Source organism: Belonocnema kinseyi, chromosome 10 (assembly GCF_010883055.1).
Source record: "Belonocnema kinseyi isolate 2016_QV_RU_SX_M_011 chromosome 10, B_treatae_v1, whole genome shotgun sequence".
Lineage (NCBI taxonomy): Eukaryota > Metazoa > Arthropoda > Insecta > Hymenoptera > Cynipidae > Belonocnema > Belonocnema kinseyi.
In genome coordinates, this window is record NC_046666.1 from 30,638,143 (window position 1) to 30,644,821 (window position 6,679).

Here is a 6,679-nt window from a genome sequence, read left to right on the forward strand (position 1 = left end):
AGGGAGCTCTTCTTAATATTTTGACACCAAAATCATGTCGATACACCTTACCGACTGCGAGTAAAGCCACCCACGCTTTAACTTGACAGACTGTATAAATAGTTGTTTTAGGATAATATTATTGAACGAGGATTCTCTACAGATAAAGTAATAATTCAATCTAAACAAATATACAACTTTCATTCATTTTCTTTACTAAGAATTTGATTAATTCAGTTTAATAAATATTGTCAAAATGGAGAATGTCTAAAAAATCATTTCTTCGAAGCTAAGAACACAGTTTCTTTGAATCTGATTTCACATCCTAACTTCATCCATGATTACGTTTGCTACAGTCTGAATTCGTTTCAAGTCATGCAGGCGGAACACGTTTGAGTCACAGAATCTTCTGCGGATAAAATATATTGTTTTTCAAATTTCAACTTTAAACTAAATTAGTAGTTTTTTCATTCTCTTTCAAAATTCATAACAAAATTAGTAAAATTCTTAAAACTGACGAGGAGGTGGAATTTCTGAAAATGTTTAAACTCCATTTTCTCAAAAAGGCTATAGTTTATTTTCTTGATTTCTTTCTAGGTAGGTACTATTATGGCGGATATATCTCAAGAGACTTTATCTTATACCAGCGCTTTGGACAGGAAAAAGAATTATTTTATTTGTTACTGAGAAATGAATATTCACATTTTGTTTGAAAACCAGATCAAATGCAAGAAAAAGTAAAAAAATATAAGTTATTCTGCTCAAAAAGTTGTAAACAAAAGTCTCTTGGCACTTTTCTCTATCTTTCGTTTCTTTCGAGATTTTCACCTGAATAAGAATAGATTTAGCTACAGCTGTTCTTTTTTTTATAACAATAGTTTATCATAGTATATCATAAATAAGTATGAAGGGTATAAACAGAGAAGTTCGACAAATTTTAAAGAAATTTGAAATATTTGTTGATAATTAAAATTTGGCGCGGACACAAGATAAACTCTAATGAGATATAGTATATCCGCCATAATATGAGTCATAAGAATTTTCGAAATTTGATATAAATTTATTAAGAGAATGGAAAGAACTACTGGAATCAGAAAGAAAAAGTAAAATGTCTACATCAATTTCGAAACCATAGCACTTCAAAGCAAAAATCATTCATTTTTTCCATAAATTCCGTTACGTGTTTTAAAAGTTTAAATACTCATAACTTTTCCAACAAATTTTTTCTATCGAATCGATGAAATACGTGTCGTATAAAAAGCCTTTGAGAAACAACATATTTTATTCACAAGCAGATTTTGTAACTTTAAGATAATTCTCAATTTTGAGTTTTTGCTTAAAAAATTTAAAAATTTCTTTTTCGATACCTTCATGTAACTGCAGAACGTGCAGTTCAATTCTACATAAAACTAATAGTCATTAGGATGAAAAAGTAAAGATATTTCAGTGCTAATTAAAATTATGTCATTAATTTTAATACATTATAAATTAAAAAATAAGTGAAAGAATTTGGAACATATTTAGGTATACAAGAAGTATAACTAAATATGAACGCAACAGTTAACAAATCATGTCAATGACACGAAACCTTATGAACTTTCAAATTACTATACTTTAAATGCCGTAAATTCAGTTTCTTCAGAAACATTTACCTTTAAAGTGATGCATACAGTTTAAATAGGCCGATACAATTTTACCAAAATCAATGTAGTAATGACAACTGAATGGTCGGGTAACGCAAGTGGCTAACCCAAAAAATTACTTTCTTGGTTTTTTGTGTTTTCTTTTCGGTCCTCCGTATCGTTTTGTTTCAAGAAATTGAAAAAAATACTTTTCTTTATTCTCCATGAAATAGCAAAGTTCTTGAAGGCGACATTCCAACGGTTGCGCAAAAACGTAAGGGGCTAACCCCATACAGAGTCTCATGGAGATTGATGATTTTTTCTTAGTTTCGTGAGGTTTTAAGAAAATTATAATAGTCTGCTGTGCTATCTGCTTATTACAAAGGTAGGCATGCGCACTAAAAATATGTTCTTATATTTTTTCTGCATTAAAAATTAAATACGATTGCAAGTTGTTCTTCAATAAATGACTGGCGTCATTTTTTTCGTACATAATTAATTACACAGGCACAAAAAACAAGTGTGCGGATCTGATAACAAGACACACGTATTCCTATGAATTTTGGAGCGCTGATTTCAAATTCGGTATTAAAAATCACCCATCACGTCATGGTAGAGCCATAAGCTCAAAAAATGACGAAAAATCATGCAATGAGGCAAAAAATTCAAAATAATGCCAGTGATACAAATTTTCACTTCAAAAACATGTCGACAACTGTGAAGGATCGACCCTTGCCTAATATCAATTTATTTAACATAACTTTACCCAACAGAACCTGACCTCACCTAACCTGAATTAACAGAAATTTATTGAACTACACGTAAGGCTCTGGAAGCATATTTTCCCAGCAGCAAATGTGTGCTACATCGAATGGGTCAACTTGAGCCTAACCTAGAAATAAATCTAACCTAGCCTATCCTAACCTAACCTCACGAAACACAATTAAACTGATTACGCTGACAACTCTGTTCTTGCGTACTTTCATATTTTGACATTAATAGAAGTAAATGTATAGAGTTTCGTAGCCGCTTGTTGCTAGCATTATTCGCCTGTGTCTGTAACCAGGGCACCTCCACGTGGTGACGGTGGGCAACGGATCTACATTGGCAGAGTACCTGGGATACGGCGTTCATGTCGTCATGGCAGACACAGGTAAAAAGTGGATTACGATGTAGGGAAAAACCTCAGTATCGGTGTCTGGTCAGGGTGGGAAAGCGGGCTCTCCGACGTCGTCATCATGCAACCGTAGCTCTTCATCAATGGATCACTTAGTTGGTGTAGAGTCTCATGCTACAAGGAAAAAACCGCGAACATTTCTCAATCGCATGTCTACAAGAATAGCTCAGATTCATTCCGTTACATTTGCAGTAAATATGAAGTGAGCAGTTTGCGAAAATCAATCGACGACATGGAAAAAACCCGTTATTCCCAAGGACTGCTACTTTTGCATGAACTCCGTCAAAGGGTTCAACGCCAAAAATAAAAATAACATTTCGTACATTAATGTGTGCACAGTCACAAGAGAAATCTAAATCAATAAAAATGCACGCCAGACTGATTTAAGCGTATCAGAAGATGATCGAATGGAATTTGAAAGTCAACGTCATGGAGACGGTAGTGAAACCAGTGATCGAACAGAAAATAGTTCTGATGATTCCGAAGAAAATGATGAAAAAGATGACGAATATAGCTTGCATAAAATGAAATTGAACGTTCCAATATTAGTGCCGCAACTAGAACTGAATGATCTTATTAGAGATCTTGGATTACAGAAAGACGGCGCTGAATTTGTCGCTTCATTTCTAAAAAGAAGAAATCTTTTAGAGCCAAAGACCGAAGTTTCATTCTATCGCGACAGGGACAAAGAATTCAGAAAGTTTTTCGTTAAAGACGAAGAGACGTATTTAGTGTACTGCACTGACGTTAGCGGACTAGTGAACCACTTGTAGAAAAATGTGTACAGAGACGAATAATGGCGACTTTTCACTGATTCATCAAAAGGCAGCAATAAGGCTGTTTTACTGCATAACACGAATACAATGATACAATGATACAATGATACAATGATATTAGGCCAACAAGCGGGTTTGTCGAGAAAGCCATGGTTTATATGCCTGTAGAGTAGCAGAGATCGAGCCACTCATTAAAGCAAAAAACATTGGCCTTTAAGAGATTCATTTAAACCTGGTTCTCATAATATCATCAACCGAAGCCTCGTTGATCCAGAAAAAATTTTACTACCACCCCTCCACATAAAGCTTGGGCTCAAGAAGCAATTTTTCAAGGCGTTAGACAAAGATGGACAATGCTATAAGTATATATCCCTTAAAGTCCCTAATGTTTCAGATGCTAAATTGAAAGGAGGAGTCTTTGATGGACCACAGATTCGAATATTGACAAGAGATACTAATTTCGTGAGCCACATGACGAAAACTGAAATGGACGATTGGGAAAGTTTTAAAGCAGTAAACACTAATTTCCTCGGTAACAAAAAAAGTCCAGACTACGAGAATATTGTTGCGAAAATGATAAGAAACTACAAAAAGTTAGGCTGCTTGATGAATTTAAAACTTCACTTTCTAGATTCCGATCTTGATAAGTTTCCAGAAAATGTTGGTGATTTCAGCGAAGAACAAGGGGAACGTTTTCATCAAGACATAAAAGTGATGGAACAACGATATCAAGGTAGATGGGATGAGGTCATGATGGGTGATTTTTGCTGGATGTTGAAAAGGGAAACGAATGTAGGTTTTAAACGTAAGCGTAACCCTTTGCATCTTTTCTTCGAAGAAAAAAGGACACGTTATAGCATACATTTAAGACTGAGAACCGTACGCTTACATAGCTACACGTGTGGTTGAATTCCATTCGGATAGATTAGGTTAGGTCAGGTTTTGTTAGGTTAGGATAGGTTTGACCTATTTGCAGGTTAAGTCCAAGCTGATGCAAACGGTATCGCAAACACAACGGGACAACACAATCAGTTTAATTGTGTTTCGTGAGCTTAGGTTAGGTTAGGTTAGGCTAGGTTAGATTTATTTCTAAGTTAGGTTCGAGTTGACCCATTTGATGTAGCACACATTTGCTATTAAGAAAATATGCTTCCAGAGCTTTACGTGTAGTTCAATAAATTTCTGTTAATTCAGGTTAGGTGAGGTCAGGTTCTGTTGGGTAAACTTATGTTAAATAAGTTGATATCAGGCAAGGGTTGATCCTTCACAGTTGTGGACAATGTTTTGAAAGTGAAAATTTGCATCACTGGCATTATTTTGAATTTTTTTTGCCTCATTGCATGATTTTTCGTCATTTTTTGAGGTTATGGCTCAACCATGACGTGATGGGTGATTTTGGATACCGAATTTGAATTTAGCGCCCCAAAATCCATAGGAATACGTGTGTCTTTTTACCAGATACGCAAACTTTTTTTGTGTGGCTGTGTTATCTTAACAAGTAGAGCCGCAAGCACCAGATCAATAATTTCTCACATAAATCAATATAATCGTACTGAAAATAAATTATTAAACGAGTTAATGATAATAGGGCATCTCAGTAAAGAACTGATGATTGAACTCTAGGGCGCTTCAAACTGCTACAATGAGACAAAGAAGAGGTCCAATAGGCCAACCAGGCGCTCAACGCAGCCAAAGGGGTGAGGGGTAGGTATTACTTGTAGTTAGTACACCGAAATCTAAAAACCTCGCCAAGATCCATTATAATCTCCACATGTAAAATTCAATTAATTGAACACGAAATCCCCAAATTCTGACTCGTTCATTTTCAGAATTATTCGTCATCTAAATCTTCAATCTGAATCATCAAATCCCAAAATCTTAATTTTCTTTCAGAATAAACGCGAATCAAATTGTTGATTCAAATCAAAAGTCGAAAATCTCAAACTAAATTAAAACTATTCAACATTTCACTCAATTGAAGTTTAATGCAATTACCCATTTAAATACAAAATCATTAGTTGATTACTTAGTTTATTAATACGCAGAGTCGACTAAACTGTTAACTAAACAACTCGAACATTCTGATCAACAATTTCAATGCGAATTTTTGATGTACTAGTAAAAATCGGTAATTAAACCTTTGAGTTGAATTAATAAATCATTGGGATCAAGATATCTAAATTTATCTTCGCCAGACCTTAAATTCAAAATCTAAACCTGAAATTAACAAATCGTTATTACAAATCATTATCAAGATAACAACCCGAAATCAAAAATCAAAATTCAAATCAAATTCCGACGCTAATTCTAAAACAAAAAAAATTAATTCTGGGCGCACATAGCTTTCAACAGGTAACTCAAAAGATTTCCGAAAGTCAATGAGGCGCTCTCAGCTGCCCACGGGTAAAGGGTACGTAAATTTTACTCCAAAATTCTGGTTAAATTCCTTTAAATTCATTTTAAATCAAATCAAATTCATTTAAAATTGAATTGTTAAATAATTAATTCGTATTTAATTTTAACGATTAAATCAATTTAAAATGAAAATTCAATTAGGTATTTATTAATTTTAAGTAAATTATATAAATTTTAATAAATTTCCTCCCCCCCACCTAAAAATCTGAAAGCCCGCGAAAAGGGGTGGGAACGAAGTCAAAATGTTGACCGGGCATTTAAAAAATCAAAAATTAAAAAAAAAGTACAAGTAGAAAACGAGTCAGTGTTAAAAAATAAAGAAAAATGGCCAATGCCCGGATTAAATAAAACCCGGAAACCCTCAAAGGTTGGGCGCCATTGTGAGCATGGTTTATTCCACGTTTCTGAATGGCAGGTCGATAGCGTTAGGTGGTGCGGTATCTCCCTGGTATGGTATTTGCAGTGTTACCAAGATGGCGACGCACTGCTCGAGTTTTTATTGGCCCAGCCTTGGCTCTAACCATATCCGGTAACTGTAGTGGTATAGTTACTACGAGGGTAGTTCAGTAAGTCCTTAGAATGAAGTATAAAAACAATTTTTTTTGGGTAATTTTTTTTTATTTTTCAACATAATCTCCTTGGAGCTCTATACACTTGGTCAATCGCTTTCCAAGTTTTTTTAATCCTTCAGAAAAGTGCGTTTTCGGAAG